Source organism: Mandrillus leucophaeus, unplaced genomic scaffold (assembly GCF_000951045.1).
Source record: "Mandrillus leucophaeus isolate KB7577 unplaced genomic scaffold, Mleu.le_1.0 Scaffold375, whole genome shotgun sequence".
NCBI classification, from domain to species: Eukaryota; Metazoa; Chordata; class Mammalia; order Primates; family Cercopithecidae; genus Mandrillus; species Mandrillus leucophaeus.
Genome location: NW_012103976.1, coordinates 1415925 through 1434975, shown reverse-complemented (window position 1 = coordinate 1434975; position 19051 = coordinate 1415925).

The following is a 19051-nucleotide window of genomic DNA, read 5'->3' as shown; positions in this document are numbered from 1 at the left end:
AAGTCTTGGTGTACTTACATTTCAGGGTATGAAAATGAAGTAGCCAAAGGCATTTCCACAATGAATTTGTGCAATGGGGGAGAAACCCCAAAATTGTAAAGAGCTGTCACATCCATATACACCCATACACATTAGTACAAACACACACACACACACACACACACACACACACAGGTTTAGGCAATAAACCCTGGGAAAAGTCTCCAAGTAAATTAGCAAGGATCTTGAATACAATACGGTTCAGGGTAAAAGCCTTCGTACTTACAATGGGTGTCTCTGCCTAAGAAAGTCTCTTGCTCTGTAGACTGAATGGCTTCTTGGTCAATGGGACTCACTGGGTATCTTTAGGTTTCAGAGGAACCCAGTGACTGTCCAAAATGATGCTGATCAATAAACTGAGCACTACAACCAGACCAGCTACTATATGTGTTTGCCCTTTGTTCTGGACTGACCAACTTTTCATGCATCATGGGTTCTCCAGGTCTGATTTGCCACTGTTTTTCCCAGTTTAACTTTTTTTTTTTTTTTTAAGAGAAGGGTCTTGCTCTGTTTCCCAGGCTGGAGTGCGGTGTCACATTCATAGCTCACTGTAACCTCAAACTCCTGGGCTCCAGCAATCCTCCCACCTCAGCCTCCTAAGTAGCTAGGATTACAGATGAATGCCGCCACATCTAGCTAATTTGAAACTTTTTGTAGAGATGGTGGTTTTACTATGATGCCCAGATTGGTCTTGAACTCCTGTCCTCAAACAAGCCTACCACGTCAGCCTTGCAAAGCTCTGAGATTACAGGCGTGAGCCACCTCGCCCAGCCTCCTGTTTAATTTTATAGTAGGATGTATTTGAAGGGAAATGAATTTCATGCATTGTATAATGATTTAGTGCTATTACAAAAGGTATTGAAATGTATGATGAGATACGAAATGAATTTTTATTTGACAATAATATTTTTATTGACTGTTTACAGTAACCTAAAAACCATCTACTAATTTTCACAGGCTTGAAATAGAGTAGGAATTTTAAAAACTGTGTTTTCTTTACGTTGTATTTACACTTTACAGGAATGAACTAAAGAAAGCCAAATATTAGTGAATATGCAACAGTTTTTCCTATTTTTTTGTGTGTGTGCTTTTGATCAGCATTGTATCAGATTTTCTAATGGGGAAATTCTTGTAATATTGTTCCCACCCACCCTTTTCAGTGAAAATTCTCAAAACCTCTCATCATTTTAAGGTGAGACTATCAGAGATAAAAGAGACAGGACAGGCGCAGTGGCTCACACCTGTAATCCCAGCACTTTGGGAGGCCGAGGAGGGTAGATCACCTGAGGCCAGGAGTATCAAGACCAGCCTGGCCAACATGGTGAAACCCTGTCTCTACTAAAAATACAAAAATTAGCTGGGCATGGTGGCGTGCTCCTGTACTCCCAGCTACTTGGGAGGTTGAGGCGGGAGAATCGCTTGAACCCAGGAGGTGGAGGTTGCAGTGAGCCAAGATGGTGCCGGGGCACTCCAGTCTGGGTGAAAGAGTGAGACCCTGTCTCAAAAAAAAAAAAAGAGAGAGAGAGAGAGATAGAACAGAGTTCTAGGGGTTAGGAGTTTGAGTTTTAGAGTTGGACAGACACAGGCTTCCATTTCTGCTCTTAATTTTTGGGTGGCCTTGGGGTGAGGGTGGAGCTGTGGCGTTCTGAGCTGCAGGGTCTTCATGTTTTTGTGAGCCAACACAGGACCACAGAGTTGTAAGGAGTAACTAGGAGAATTTCTATGCAGTACCGAGCTCGGTTCCTGGCCTCACTGGAGCTCAGGTGCATGAGTCCGACTTCCCCCACCTTCCCAGTGTGATCAATGAGGTCCACGGAGTTAAATTACTTTTTCCCTGTTCCAGAGCTGTGGGCAAGCTAGAACAACAACTGGCTTAAAGTTCCATCCGCCCAACACAGCGCGCCTTCACTTTCTGTTCGCATACTCTGGGCTGGGTTCTTCGCAATTTATTTGTATTTTAAATTTCTGATGACTTCCTTCTTGGGATGGCAAAGCTTCTGAAAAACATGTCAATGATATGAATAACATTGGCGAACTGGGGAGGTGAAACCCTCAGAAGCCAAAATCTGAAACAGAATTAACCTATAGGTGCCGACCGTCAGAGGTCATCAGGCCGCCCCTTTTGTGCCACTGTGTGTGTCCCGCGAGTCTCACTCCAAGCTCATCTTTGGTTTCTGGTCTCTTGTCTTGACGGGGTCTCCGCAGTCCCTCATCGCCTTTCATAAAGGCTCTGTGGAGTTCTCTCAGCCCCAGCGACCTCTTCCACACCTGTGTGCCAGGTGGGCACAGGCCCTATGGATCGAGGAGAATTTTTGCCAAAGTCGGCTTCATCGTATACACGTTAAAGAAATGTTGATAAGTATTATGTACAACAAAGTTTTCTGTGTTCCAGTATATTTGGAGAAAACTAGGTTACACAGTTAAAAGGATTCTTTACTGTGGGTCTTTCAAGAATTTTGAATATATCGATTTGCTTTGTGACTTTCTAAAAGAGAAACAGAACATGCACTGTTTCCCAAACTTAATAGGCAACTGAACTTTTCTTTCACGGAACACCTTGGTACCATGTTCCCTGGAATGCTCTTTGGGAAATGCTGACCTTGGGGGTCTTCTTGTTTATCCTGAATTCTATTCTAACTTGCTTCTGTGTAGGATTTTTCTTTCTTTCAAGAAAATCAGGAATTCGTTCAAGAGCAATTTTGACTGGATGGGGCTAAATAAAAATTCCGCTCTTTAAGGGAATCTATCCATCGCCCTATGATAGTCAATCTACCTATTATACTAAAGGAAATAGGTCAACGATCAAGCAAAATTGATCTGCTCTTTACTTTTAGAAAAGGCTGGGGGCCTCTCCTTATTGTACAATCCCACTACAGGGCCTGGTCGTTTATTCATTGATGCAGCAAACAGTTTCTGAGTTTCTGCTATATGCGGGAGAAGAATACACACCTTGGTTTTCCCAGAAAGAGCAGCGTCTCCTTGACAGTAGGACCATGTTGTGGTCCCAACACTGCGTACAGTGCTCTGTATATGTGGTGCTGAATACATATGTGTGGGATCGAAACAAGCACTTAACATATGCAGGCTCTGTACTAAGTTCTGCTTCACCTCCTTCTGATTTCCTGCAGGTCAAGAAGAAAGCTAAAATAGGGGTGAGGAGAGGAAGGCTTGCTAACAGAGGAAAAGAGACATTTTCTTGAAACATATCTAGCAAACCAGAAAAAGAAAATCAATGTTTTCCTGCTTCAGGCAACTCACTTTTATCTGCTCAAAATGTATTTTAGAATGCAAATGGCTAGTGTAGTTAATTTTTCAGAGTGTCAGAGCTTCAGTTTCCAAACACTGCTGAATGTACCTGGATATTTTGAAGAGAGCTGGTGAACAGGTCACAGTGGCTCAGGCCTGGAGGGGATGCAGTTTGTTCTTCCTTGGTCACTGCCCAGCTCATGCCTGGAGAAACGTGCTTGGGGCATTGCCACTGTCATCATTTGAACTTTTTCCTTCTCTTGCTGCTGAAGAGGGTATCAAGGGAGAAGTCATCGTTGGCTAAATGGGTGTGGGCAGATGTAGATAACATCTCAGATATTTATGCTCCAAGGATGGCCAAGGGTTACTCGGTTAGTTGTGTACTTTGCTGCCAGTAACATTAAAGAACCAGAGTTTACCTTGTCCACAGGGCAAGCCTTTGGTCTTGTGGGTTCAGGGATGCACATCTCTTCTGTTGAAACAACAAGGTCTATCTAAGTGGGAAGGTACTTTTCAGGGTCAGCCTCAGTTTCTTGTTGATAGTACAATGCTGAGGGGAGCCTGACACTTTCATAGCTTTAGTAGTTTTTGTTTGTTTGTTTGTTTTTTGTTTTATTTTATTTATTTATTTTTTGAGACAGAGTCTTATTCTGTTGCCCAGGCTGGAGTGCAGTGGCATGATCTCAGCTCACTGCAACCTCCTTCCCCAAGGTTCAAGCAATTCTCTTGACCTAGCCTCCCGAGTAGCTGGGTTTACAGGCACCTGCCACTGCGCCCGGCTAATTTTTGTATTTTTAGTAGAGATGGGGTTTCACCATCTTGGCCAGGCTGGTCTTGAACTCCTGACCTTGTGATCCACCCACCTCAGTCTCCCAAAGTGCTGGGATTACAGGCATAAGCCACTGCACCTGGTCTTTAGTAGTTGTTGTAAGGACTCCGTCTTCAGTAGTTGTTGACTTTTGGAGGCTGACTATATTGCTACATGTCAAAACATATCCACTAATACAGTGGTCTCCAACCATTTTGGCACTAGGGACTGGTTTCATGGAAGACAATTTTTCCGTGAACCGAGGGGAGGGTGAGGGGATTGGTTTCAGGATGAAACTTTTCACCTCAGATCATCAGGCATTAGATTCTCATAAGGAGCGTGGAACCTAGATCCCTCACATGCACAGTTCACAATGGGGTTCATGCTCCTGTGACAATCTAACACTGCGACTGATCTGACAGGAGGCGGAGCTCAGGCAGTAATGCTCCCTCCTCTGCCGCTCACTTCCTGCTGTGCCGCCTGGTTCCTAACAGGCCACGGACCAGTACCCATCTGTGGCCTGGGGGTTGGGGCCTCCTGCACTAATAGAAAGACTGTATCTCTTTTTGAATATTAATTTGTATCTTCTTTTGAATATTTAAAACACTTACTGATCATAGGGCCTGGCTTTAAAATGTTTTCATATCTTAATTTTAGTTAATGTACACACTGTATATATTTTCATTTAAAACACAAATAATTTATGCCACAGCTTTTGTTGAGATGTGTATTCTTTAGTCCTCAAATACTGTTTCTTTTTTTTTTTCTTTGAGATGCAGTCTCACTCTGTCGCCCAGGCTGGAGTGCAGTGGCACAATCTCGGCTCACTGCAACCTCCACCTCCGAGGTTCAAGTGATTCTCCTGCCTCAGCCTCCCAAGTAGCTGGGACTGCAGGGTGTGCCACCATGCCCGGCTAATTTTTGTCAAATACTGAATTCTTTAGCTTCTGTGACCATGATTGATTTGCTTTTCACCAAACCATGTTCCTCTTTTTCTCAGGCACATGGATGAAGTACATTTCTCAAAAGACAGAGCCCATGAGATTGACTTCTAGATAAAGGGATGTGAGCAGAAATTATGTGTGTGGTTTCCATGAAGGAACGATCTGCGAGTGGCCCTCCACGCTCTTCCCCTCCCAACTTCTTGATGTAGATGGGTACGATCGCCATGAAAGCCCTGATTTGACATGGCAGAGCCACTGGGTGGAAAGACGAGCCTGGGTCCCAAATCACTACTTAAGAGGCTTCCTATTAGGAATATTCATTTCAGACTTCACGTGTACAAGAAACAAACTTCTATCTGTTTGAGCTGTTACATAGTTTTGGGCTTTTTGTTATAGTAGTTCATGTTACCTTAACTGCCATAAACCCTGAGAACCTTAAGCAAAACGTCAGGCAGCACGACATGGTGTAAAGGTCATGCACTTTGGAGCACAACAGAACCGGGTTGAAGTCATGGCTTTGGTATTTATTGCTGAACGACCTCTGATATGTTACTTAACTGCTCTGAATCTCAGCTGGGACAGTGTGAATGCAGATGACCAGAAAGTCCTGAGCTACCTGGTCTATAGTAGCTCGTGTGAGAGTATTCCCTTCTTAAAAATCTCATTCTCTGGGGAAGTTGGTATGGACAGGTTAGGAAGGGAGTAAGACATTTTATTCCCTCACCCCATCATGACCGATGGTTCAATAACTAGCTTAGGTTCTGGTTTGCTAAGAGGCCCGAAGAAGATGAGAGTGAGAGTCCATTCTTATATTAGAGTAGCTAAATCTCATCTCACAGCAATGACTCTTACAGTTAAATGTGCCAGGAGTCATATGTATAATTATCATTGAATGAAAGCGTCATTTGGTCCTGCCCTGGAAAAAGAGGTGAAACATATTTCAGAAGAGAAAGGGAGCGGGGGCTTCACCAGCCACAGTTTGCATCTGAACAGATCTGCTTGCAGCTGGAGAGCTGTGATCTGAATATTACTGACTTAGACCAAAGGAAGCAACATTTGTGGCTGCAGACACAACCTCACTCTCCCTGGGGATGTCTGTTAAAGAGCCATTTTTGGCTTCTTCCTTTACTGACACTCAAGGGTGGGTGGTTATGCTGGGCTAGCAAGTGTGAAATTCTTTCTCTTTTCAAGCCGTTGGGCATTTTTTTCTTTGGGGAGTTGCTTGCACTGTGATGTCTCCGAAGGACGCAATTAAGTGGCCCATTTTGGGAAGGGAGAACCAAGGAGTAGGGAATTCACTTTCTGTGTTGAGAAGAACTCAACTAGCTCTGAGCGCTGACACTTAAGATTTTAGACTCTACCTTGAGTAGATGTTGACTTACAGAGACTGGTTTAAATTGTGAATGTCATAAAAAATATCAACTGGTAAAAAGATGGCAAATTGATTTGTATTTTTTTTGGATGTTTAACTTATTTTCTGCTCGTAGGGCCTGTCTTGATACTAAACTAGACTCATAGAGAGATACCTTCCTGGTCTCAGGACTGGATTTTCCAGACAACTGTTTTAAATGCTGACTTTGCTGAAACAGGCACAAGCAGAAAAACAGAGTTCTCTTTACTTTGATTTCCCTGTGCCTCTTACTTTGTAAGAATAGAGCTGAAATACAGTTCATCCAGTATACTTGTGTCAGCTTTTAACAATGAGTAGAGAAGAATTGAAATTTAAATTAATATTTTAATGATGTTAAAGAAAAACGAGTACACTTTTATTTCATGAAATCTATCTATTGGGATAATGTGAATGTGTTTTTGTATTATTTGGTATAGTCCTTCTGGAATTTTCCAGGAAACTCAGGTTATCCCGGTCAATGGCAAAACTGCACAACTTGGCAGAATGCTGCTGGAGAAGATTTTGTCTTCTTTTTGTATGTGAAATAATTGTTTACTCAAGAAAAGGGATGGATTCAATGCTGCTTTTTCCTCCCAGCTTTCTTGGGTCTCCAGATATAGGGGCAGAATTGATGTTTAGCAGTTCACGAATCTAGGACTATGAGATGTAGGTAATATGGGACTTCTGATCAATGAGTTACCTTACTAGCACCCAGAGACCCAAGGAGTGGACATTGTTGTTGCCTGTGGTGTGCTAGTGATGCTGTTTGTCCGTGTGAGCTTGCGGAGCGTGTACCAGGTCAGCCTTAAGTGAAAGAGAATGGGCCTAAGAGGCCAGGGATCCTTATGCTCTGTTCATTCCTATCCTGAACTTCCCTATCCTCCCCAAGATCAAGAGAGTATGACAGTGACCCTATTTCTTACCCAGTTTCTACGTGTGTGTGCGTTTAAACGTGTGTGCACCTGCATGTATGTAACAACGTTATGGCCAGTCTGAGATACTCAGGGAGTGATGTGAATGGTAAATCCAGGTTCATTGGTTTGGGGCTTGACCACTTCAGCCAGCCCTTGCCATCACTAAGCTCCATTGATGTGCTCTCGCGCGCTCTCTCTCTCTCTCTCTCTCTCTCACACACACACACACACACACACACACGTGGAGAAGCACAGCAACTCACCAAGAAGGAAGCGAAGCAGATTCTGTCTCATGTGCACACTCACTGGCACCGCCTAAGCAGGCGTTGACTACTTTTCTTTCTGAGAAGGGCATGCTATTGCAGGGCGCAACATACAAGAACTGCACCATCGTCAGTGGACCTTAAGAACTCTACCACAGGCAGCATGCTTTCATCTCACTATGCCTGTGTGATGCTACAGAGCCCTGGCTGAGCTTCCTGGGGAGATATTTCTGGCCGTGTGCTCAGAGAGCCTGGCACCTGTGGCTGTTCCCAGCCCTAACACAGGCCTGGAATGGGCTTCCTGACCATTATCCCTCTCCCTCTCCTGTCTGCGGAGGCGAAGAACAGAGAAGTGCCTTCTGGCCATCTGGTTTCTTTCAGGCCAAGGGCTTATGGGCAAGCTTCGTTCCAAGTCGTGAAACCAAGCGGAAATCCCTGGGGAGCATCTAAACTCAAACTTCTGCCACTCAGGGAAGGAACCTACCATGCCACGAATTCCTTATCCGCTGCCAACCTGACATTTTTCACAGTCAACGGTGTGTTCTGTAACCTCGTGACATGCCTAATTTGTGTTGTATTTTGAATATCCTTTAAAATGTCCATGTAATGAGAGAAAAACAATGCGTGTGTCTAAGCAGAGTCCTGCGTCCACGTGCAAATCTTTCGCTGGCAGAAGTCACATTAATGCTAATGAAATCTGAATGCCGAAGCCCTGTTCTGCAGCAGGGGATGGTCTCCCCTGTGCTGAAACACATTTTCTTCTCATTAGCCCCACCATCTTTATTAATATTAACGGCAAGAAAGAGAATTAGGCAGGCTGGCTTCTGGCAGAAACCAGAATTAATGGGGGTGGGGGGGAAGATGAATGCTTGAGGAGTTTAGATTCACTTTGATAGTGGGTGAACTGCATTCTTCTGGGACTCTCATCAGAGTTATTTTGTTCTAAATGAGGTATATGGTGCATCGCTGTCATCTTGCAGTGGTTACCACTAATGGGGGATTGCTCACAGCCAAAGCCCTAGTTCTAGAGAAAACCTATCCTGGATGTTTTACAGTTGATGTGTGTCTGTGTGTGTGTGTGTGTGTGTGTGTGTGTGTGTGTTTTATGTGTGCATGCTTATATTCATGCATCTATAGTCAAAGGCCAGATTAATCAGGATTTTTCACCATGAGTAAGTTTGCTACGGGGATCCATTGTTTAATGTGTATCCATGAACATTTCACAGTTTTAATGTTGTACCGACTGTTTCACCTACCCTGTGAGATATTTTAAAGGGAAATACAGTGAAGGAAGTGGGGGAAGAGTCAGGGAAACTTTCTTTCATAGCAGAAGAGAAATTTTCATGCTGTGGGAAAGTCAAAGTGGTGAATGATGTATCTCCTACTGATTCCGTTCCTCTTGGAAATTTCTCTAATTTTTGCTGCTTATTCAAGCATCGAATGTCACTATGTCAAGTTCCCCTACTGTTCTCAGGGCTGTCTGTGACTCTGGGAGGGGTTTAGATACCTGTGTGTTGTCCCCAGGTAGGCAAACTGCAAGGACAGTATGGGGGTTGGGAGGCCAGGGCGAGTACATAGTCCCTTGAGAATGGCTGGTTTTTCTATTCCTGCAAGCAATAACTGTGCCGTGGGGATTATGGCTGGTAGCAGAAAGGAATCAGATGTGGTCCGTCAGCTGAAGGCCTTGCTGGTTACACATGGAGGATGGAATGTTTCACCAGTACTCTCTGGGGCACAGGAAAGGAGAGCATCTTCAGTTGAACTTCTGTGGCTCACTCTGGAGCTGTTAGCAGCAAAGATGTGCTTACACCTATCTTTACTACTAGGCAGGTGCCCTGGAAGCCTCCAGGGTGTGTGACTCAATGCAAAGGGGTCCCACTTAGAAGCTGGAATACCCAGGTTGGAATCCATGTGCGGACAACGTAGTTGTAACCTCAGTGGTGTGATGTGGTTGGCAAAACCCTAGGGCGCTCTTAGGGTGCGTGAACAGAGGACACCATCTAGAATGGAGTGGGTGATGGGTCCACCAGAAAGGTCATGCCTGGAGAACTAAATTCAGTTCTGCGTGCCACACTCGACAAGCAATATAGATAAGTCAAAACACATTCAGAGGCCAGTATCCAGGACAGAGAGGGGATATGAAACCATGTCACGTCAGGAACTCTAGGAGGAACTGAGGCCACTGTCCTGAAGAAGTGATTTGGGGGAAGGCGTGACTAACCGGCAAGAGCTGTCATGGGGAAGAGGAATTAGATTATTTCCGTGAGGCCTTAGAAGTGAAGTCTGGGACTCTGGCAGAAGCCATGCAGAAATGCCTTTTAACTGCATGTCAGAAGGATCTTTCTAATAGTTGCAAATGTCTGAAGATACTCCAGATTGTGGCTATTGGGGATAATTATACCAAATTCTGCAATTCTGTGGAAATTTTGATGCCATGTATTGAGGTGGCCATTTTGACACCATATGCCTTTTAGGATAGAATCAAACCCTTTGGGCAAGAGCAGAACATAGCAAATGGTTTCATTCCTGCTATTAAACTTGCTCCTCTTTTTAAAATTAAGTGGGAACCAGATGTCATTGGCACATCTCCTTACACCCTCTTTCAGCCTGCCTCCTGTCTTCCCTGACCCAGGCTCCATCCCTGGGACCCACCTACCCTTCCCTTGTCCCTTTTGAGTAGCCCAAGGGTGGAGATACGATGACCCTGAAGATGCGTGACAGATCTCTAGGGTGGAGCTGGGGTTAGAGCTGAAAATACAAAAATAGTTATTTCTATTTATTTGTATTTTAGCGTAATTGATATTTTCTGCTGTAACCAGAAAACCTCATTTATAATTTGATGCTTTACATGTCAAGATGTCCATGTGTCAAAATGGCCTCATCAAAATGTTGTTCTTACAACTAGTTGGACACACATTAGTCAAGTGTATTGCACACGGAACTCAAGCATCACGGGGTGGTTGAACATGGTTATTTCTGAGATGTTTTGTAATTCTGAAATTCTGTGCTCTAATTCAATAGTTCCCAGATGCAGGTCCTTGGACCATGCTAGTCTATGACAAAGTTTTTACCATGTGTATTAAAATGCAGACAAAGAAAAACAGTGGATTTAGTTTTCTCTAAGGCTGCGTTTATTCAATCGTAAGGACTTTCTTAATTCTGAGATAAGGGTCTTTCTTTTCTTTTTGTCGTTGTTAAAATCTCCTTCATTTTGAAATTATAGTGATAGTAGGTGGTATTTAAAAACGCCAATGGACGAAATAAATATGTCCGTCTCATTGTTACATTTTTTTTCTTTTCCCAGTGTATAAAGTCCCAACGTCTGGGAGGCCTGATTTAAGTCACCTAATCTTTGGAATCTTATTTATTTATTTATGAAATGGGCATAGGCTAACCTGGGTTCCATATCTCCCAGCATGGTCATACACTTCTCATAGGCTAATGTAGGTCACTGTTCTTTGTGGCTGAAAATGACATATCCTTTATAGGAGACAAATGGCAGAATAAATGTGGCAATGTCATTATTGTTAAAATGAGTTGTGTGGATAGTCAGGATGGTGGGGCAGAAATAAAACTTTCTCCTCTTGCCCTATTGTTTTCTTGGTTAGCATTTCCTTCTCAGCTTCCAGTCGCCCAAATGAATGGCAGCCAGGGAGCTTGGCTGTGTTCTTTCAGAATCACTATGACAAAGTTTCCGTCAGGGCAGCTGGAAGAAGACGAGTGTGCCCAGGGAAGCCAGCACACAAACCCTTTGACGGAGCATGGTGTGGGGCGTTGGGGGTTGAAGGTTGGGGAATAGCCCTGAGAATGGGGAAGAGGAGTGGTCTTGGCTGTCCCAACACAGGTGTGAACGTAGGGGCACTTTTATCGGGGCTGCATTTTCTAGCCAGGTGTGAGACCACACCCTACACCAATTAAATCATGAATCTCTGCTGATGCCAAAGAGTTCCAGGTGACTCTCATACATAGTCAGAATGGAGACCTATGCTCTAAGCCCTAGGCGGGGGCGTGGGAGGAACGCTTTGAAAAAAACGACCAGGTTTTAGCTCATTTGTGCTAATTTCTATCAAATGTAGCAAATTCCCCCCTTCAGTTTTCAAAGAACCACGACGGTTGGGAGGCATCTTGGCTAGAGCTCACTCTAAGGCATCTGCTAGCTGTGTTTGATCTCCATCTTTTGTCCTAATATCTTAACAAGAGAAGGAATGAAGTATTGAGGTTAAGAGTTCAGCTTCTGAAGAAATGGCTTAGTATAAAACGGCGCTGACAAAAGGCACTGTTCTTAATTTACGGGGTTAATGGCTACATATCCCTCCGTTACCCTTGTTAAACTGAAAGAACTTGTCAAAGCAAGATGAGGATCACAGATGCGAACTTCCACGTCTTCCTAGGAACCGTTCCGTGGCTCTCAAAGTGATTTCAAGTGAGTCTTTCCCCACCACATTCCCAGAAACATGAGCCACCGCACTCCTGAGAAGGGGAGCCCGGCGCGAGGAGGGACTCGCCTACCCCTCGGTGGGTCCGTCCTCCACCTTCACCGCACACCGGCCGCCCATTGCTTAGTTCTACAGCTGTCAGAACACTGGGCGCAGGTGCTGCACCCAACTCGTTTTACTTATGGGAAAAACTGATGAGGTCTGAGAGGTGCCTGACTTGCTGCAGGGAGCACACAGGCCTCAACGCCCAGCTGTCTGGCAGGGGCGCTGGGGTCTTCGCCACCTCCCACCCCACCGGCCCTGAAACAGGCACAGGGCTGGTACCTGCCGTGTAACTGATATGGCTTTGTGGACTCCCAGGTCCCTTTGGCCTCTGACTGCTCTTGTTAAATGCTCGTGTCCTACCTAGTAGGCTGGGGCCTCAACTCTGGGCCTGAACTAACTTTAGTAGAAGTGTCCAACGATAACATGGTCTGAGAGATATGTTAGGGTCTATGAGGGAGGAATAGCGGCTGTCTGGCTCTTAGCAGATTAGATTCGTTTTAATTCCATTTGGTGGTCCGAATTTGCCCTTCATTAACTGCATAATGGAACATGCATCATGCATCATGTTTACTGCAGGCTTGCTGTGCGCCAGGCATGGTGGAGGCCTGAAGATGCAGGCAGGGCTGAGGGCTCAGAGAGTGGAAGTCGCTGGGGGCCCTGTACGGTCAGTGGTGCATGGGAAGGGCTGCTCTTTACCAGGAGGCTCAGCCGAGGACCTCTCTGATGTGGGGCGACCAAAGGGACAGGGAAACAGCTCATTCTGAAGCCTTGAGATGAGAGCAGGCTAGGAATGGAAGGAGCAGCTGAGGGGTCAGTGTGGCTGGAGCAGGGTGAGGCGGAGGGTGGGGTGGGCCAGCCAGGGTCAGCCAGGGTCAGCCAGGGTCAGCCAGGGTCAGCCAGGCTGCAAGGACGAAGATCAGGCAGCTACTTTGCATTTCATTCTGAGTGTGATGGAAAGCTACTGGGGGCTTGGAGCTCTGACAGGTTCTTTTTTTGCGTGTACATTTAAGGGGTACAAGTGCAGTTTCGTTACATGAATATTTGCGTAGTGATGAATTCTGGGCTTTTTGTGTACAGACATTTTTCAAAAACAGGTATACACCAAAATCTCAGAAATCACCACTAAAGAACCTATTCATGTAACCAAACACCACCTGCTCCCTAAAACCCCATTGAAATAAAAAATAAACTTTAAAAAATCCTTGAAAAAATACTATGCCACTCCCAACAGTTTTATTTATTTTTTTAACCTAAAATGTATGTTTGAAAAGTAAATAACAAACAAAAGAAGATACACAAATGACTTAGGTTCTTCAAGGATCACTCTGAGGGAGGGTGGCAGCTTTGACTAGGATGTAGTGGAGGAGCTGGGAGTGAGTGGTCAGATTCGGAATTTGTTCTGAAGGCAGAGCCAACAGCATTTGTCGATGCATTGAGTGTGGTAGAGGAAGAAGGAGTTGTTTGGATGAGTAACTGCTCTGTCCAGGATGTGGACATCTGGAAAAGTTCAGTGGCTATGGATACTTCAGGAGGTTCAACCTGGGGAAGTTCCTGGCAGGAGATGGATGTCAGGAATAAATGTCTTCTCTGCAGCCTCTGCAATAGGTCTTGACTCTGCTACCTGAGTTATCTTTCTAAAGGAGGTTTAGTTATTTTCCTTTGTCCCAGACCAGCAATATGTCCCATTGTCTTTAGACTAAAATCCAAGCCAGCCGGTGGCTCTCAAGGCCTCAACTTACCTTACCCGTCCATCTCCAGCCATTTCCTTCCCTGCTTGTTAATCTACGGCCCAGACACGTCAAACCAGTCTTCCCCATTCATCCACCCCATGATACCACAAATCTCACATCCTCTGACTGGGTTCATGCTCTTTCATGCTTCCCTACTTTTCAAGAGCCTTTTGAAATATGATTAAAATTCTGCCTTCTCCAAGTTCGCCTCCCCAATTCTTCACAATGGAATTTTTTCTCTAATAAAACTTGACTTGTACATTTAGTCTAGTCTTCACCTAATTCTTCCTTGTAACACAGTTAGATCTCTTTAAATATATACAGCTGTCCCTTGGTATCCTTGGGGGATTGGTTCCAGGACCCCCTGCACATACCAAGATCTGAGGATGCTTAAGTCCTTTACATGAAATGGTATAGTCATTTCAGGTAACCTATGCACTTCCTCTCACATACTTTAAATCATCTCTAGATTACTTATAGTACCTAACACAATGCAAAGGCTATGGAAACAGTATATTCTGTATTTTTGAAATTTATATTTTAAAATTATTTTTATTTATTTATTTTACTATTTTTCCATCTGTAGTTGGTTGAATCCACAGATGCGGAACCCTTAGATGCAAAGGGCCAACTGTATTTTATATATATTTATATTGTATCTTTGTATGTATTATGTTATAGTCAAGTAGCATGATCATATTATTTTTATTAACATACTGTCTCTGGTATTAGATTAGGCGCTCTCAAGGACGAAGTCGCGTCTTACTCTATATCCAAGTTTAAGCCAGATTTTTAGACTTCCAGTAGAGGATTTGAAGCATTTTGATAAGTAAAGTTAGGAAGGGGCCAAGAGAGCAGTTCTGGAGCATCAATGCCCTCTGACTATTGCTGGTAGAAGGAGGTGAACGTCAAGTGCTTTTAAAAACCTGTAAATAGGGCAGCTAAGTTTCAGATGCAGCCATCGCTTTCCAAATAATCTAGTGGTCCACCATATTCCCCAGCATCCTTTGCAATCAGATTGGTCACATAACTAGCTCTGGTCAAAGAACTGTGAGTGGGAAATCAGATGTGTCACTTCTGGCTGAGGTGCTTGGGAGCCAGTGCCGTCTCTCATCTCTATCGTGCCCTGCTGCAGTGATCCTGCAGCCACGTGGTGCCAGGTAGATCACAGAATGAGTGGCACATGGATGCAGACTCCCCAGAGGGAGGAGGGCCCTGCCATCTCCCGTCAGACTTTGCAAGAACATGAAATCAATTTTTTGCCAAACCACTGTGATTTTGATGTACTTGTTACATCATTATAGCCTATTCTGACAACTATATCTTCTCAAAGTAAAGCTAGTAAAATCTCACACCATGATTAGCTACCTGAGAAAGTCATGTAAGAATTGGTCTATCCATAGAATTTGCAGACATCAGACATCAGATTCCAGGTGATTCAGAGAAGGAGCTCATGGAGGCAGAAGTAGAATATGATTGTAAACAAAGCAACAGCAGAAATCTAATCAATTGTAAGGAACTGTGTTTCCGAAGGGGGATGTAAAAACAGAGATGAAGAGCCAGTAGTTAGTTATTTCCTTGAGACAGGGTGTCTCCTGGCTGAATGGGAGAACAGCATCTGAGCCCTTGAGAATATGTAATTGTACGTGGAGATGGACATACCAGGCTGTTTTGGCCAATAACACAACACACCCAGGTTTCATAACTTCCTGCTCTTGCTGTGAATCCATGCCTGCCTTTTAACCTTTGATAATTCTCAACTTGCCATTAGTTAGTTCAAAGGACAGAAAGTCCTCATGTGCTATCCCATGTATTAGCTGACTCAATTGATAGATCATTCTCATTGTGAATTAATTTTCCAGCAATCTCTTATTTGTACTGGCCCTTGTCACCAGGTCACAGGTCCACCCCAGTCACCGTCACTTAACATTGCTTCATGGGGTTGTGCATTGTACAGCATATGCAAACTTTAGATGTGTCCAGGGACAGAATTGGTTGGGAAATGTTCAGCTTTGTAGATATGATCTCATGAGCTTTTACATTAAGGCTGGAGGCCCCCAAACACAGTTGCACAGAATATTCTCCTTGAAAATAAATTTGACTGTTTAATTGAAAAACTTATAGACCCAACCAAAAACAGACTCCAGTTTTGTTCATTTAAGTGAATTTTACGGAGGAGAGTCATGCAAACATACTATAACTCTGCTATTTTCCACAAAAATCTCAAGAAAAATTTGGATCACCAACAATAGGTATATTGGCAGCTATGTGTTTGAAGGCTACCAACAAATCCCTATTCATATATAGTTATTTCTCAAGTATGGTTCATATGAGAATCACAACTTGGAGATTTTCAGTTCTCTTTTTATCTTTCTAGTTTCAGATTTGAACATACTGAGTTAGGTTCTCATATCCCAAACACCAAGTTCCAAACTAAAAACAGAACAAAAATCTTTACTTTTTAAATTGTAAAAACAATATATATATATGATATGAGTTTCTAAAAGAGTAGAAATATAAAAAATAGAAAGTGGAAACCTTCCTACTTCCATCCCCCAGAAATAGCCACTGTGAATATTTTGGTGAATATCCTTCCAGATCTTCTCCCTACACGTATACAGCCATATGTGTTATTATTTACACAAATGGGATAATTTTATGCATGCTGTCTTGCAGTTTGCTTTTCTTTCCTTTCAGCAACATATCTTGGGCATCTTTTTCATGTCAACGCACATTTGCATTTTTTAGTGGCTGCAGAATATTACATTTTATGTGTGTACTATAATTTATTTAGCCAGTTTCCATTGGTGGATATGTGGGTTGCTCTTAATTTTTCACTTTTATAAGCAATACTGAAATGAATGTTCTTGTGTGTGTGTATATATATCTCCTTAGGTACTATATGGTATTACTATAGTTAAATTTCCAGTAAGAAAATATTGTATCAAAAGATTTCCGTATTTTAAATTTTAATAGCTTTTACCAAAAAGTTTGTGCCAGTTTACACCCTCATCACCACCATGCTAGCATCTTGGTTGGATTTGCATTTTGATAATCTTATGTAATAGAAGCCTCAGGACTAGTGTCCACTCTGCAAGGCATCATTTTTGACTTACTAAAATATAACTATTACTCCATAGAGCTCCATTTTAATTGTGGTTTCATAGGGACAAGACAGTAACAGTGCTTCCCATGCTGAGTGGTGATGCCTAGGGTAGACCTGTTATCTGGCAGCTGCCTAAATGGCTGGCCAGAGGCTTTCAAAAAGTCTCATCCGCTGACTACACACACACACTATGACCACTGCACATGTACAAGGAGATTTGCCACACTGGCTGGAGTGGGAAGTTCTTTATTGCAAGCCTGCCTTTTGTAAAGAAGTCTGTGGGGTTAAAATAGAAAGATCGTTAACTTCCATACTTGCAGGCTCTGTACCCTTGGGTGTGTCACTCATTCTCTGAGCTGATTTCCTCATCGGGCAAATGGTGTCCTGTGAGAATTAACTGTGACAGTACATGCAACTCCTTTCCACAATGCCTGACACGCAGTATTTGCTGCATAGAGGTTTCTGGCGTGAATTAACCCTCTTCTGACAATCTTTATCAGCTAAGCATTCTTCCTCTGTGGACAGAAGAGCTTTCGTTCAAGTATGGATATGGCTTGACTCTGTCCCCACCCGAATCTCATTTTGAATTGTAGTTCCCATAATCCCTACATGTTGTGGGAGAGACCTGATGGAAGGTAATTGAATCATGGGTGCGGTTAACCTCATGCTGTTCTCGTGATAGTGAGTGAGTTCTCATGAGATCTGATGGTTTTTTAAGGGGCTTTTCCCCCTTTTGCTCGACACTTGTCCTTCCTGCCTCTATGTAAGATGTGCCTGTGCTCCTCCCTTGCCTTCTGCCGTGATTGTGAGGCCTTGCCAGCCATGTGGAACTGTGAGTTCATTAAACCTCTTTTTCTTTATAAATTACCCAGTCTTGGGTATTTCTTCATAGCAGTATGAAAATGGACTAACACAGGGACCAAACATCACTGTGACAAACACCTCCAGTTTTAACCTCTTTCCTAGAGAAGGGTATTTAGTTTTTGGAATCTTCTATTCCTCTTGACTTGTTTGCAATATATTGGACATTAAATTATATTGTTGAACAGTATGTGTTTGTTTAGAGCAAATTTCTCTGAATATTCTAACCATATACATTTGGTTTTGCCATGTGCATCGTGAAATAGGTCACGCTACTGTTTGGCCACATTACAGAGACCTAGTTAATTATGTTTAAATCTACCTATTGTTTTCAAAGGTAGCTCTGTTGACAGTGATTCCAACGGGATTGACTTTAGCCCAGTGATACAGTGCTGGTTCTATAAGGCTTTTCACACTGTGCTCATGTGAAATTGCTTCCTAGGTGAGCTGCTCCGAGATTTAAAGAATCCATCTTTCTTGTTTTGGTAGCTGCCTGGTGGTCTGGCCAGGCTCTTGCTATACTATGGACCATTTGACCTACTTCAGGGTGCTCCAAACTATATTGCTTACTATCTGGAAGAACCAGAAGGGTCCTGATGAATATGTAGGAGGCAGCTGCAGAGGGACACCAGTGTCCTGAGTGTGACATTACTCAGAATTCTCACTAAGCTGACTCTATAGAGATAAAGGCATCAGGTTTCCCAAAGGTCATTCCTAGAGAAATACCTATCACACAGAAAGCTGGTGTGAAGACAAGCCCTAGACAGAAGTGAGGCAGCACAACCTACTCATCATACCCTGCTTTTTTAAAAAAATTATTATTATACTTTAAGTTCTAGAGTACATGTGCACAACGTGCAGGTTTGTTACATAGGTATACATGTGCCATGTTGGTTTGCTGCACCCATCAACTCGTCATTTATGTTAGGTATTTCTCCTAGTGCTATCCCTCCCCCAGCTCCTCAACCCCCAATAGGCCCCAGTGTGTGATGTTCCCCGCCCTGTGTCCATGTGTTCTCCTTGTTCAATTCCCACCTATGAGTGAGAACATGTGGTGTTTGGTTTTCTGTCCTTGTGATAGTTTGCTGAGAATGATGGTTTCCAACTTCATTCATGTCCCTGCAAAGGACATGAACTCATCCTTTTTTATGGCTGCATAGTATTCCGTGGTGTATATGTGCCACATTTTCTTTATCCAGTCTATCATTGATGGACATTTGGGTTAGTTCCAAGTCTTTGCTATTGTGAATAGTGCTGCAATAAACATAG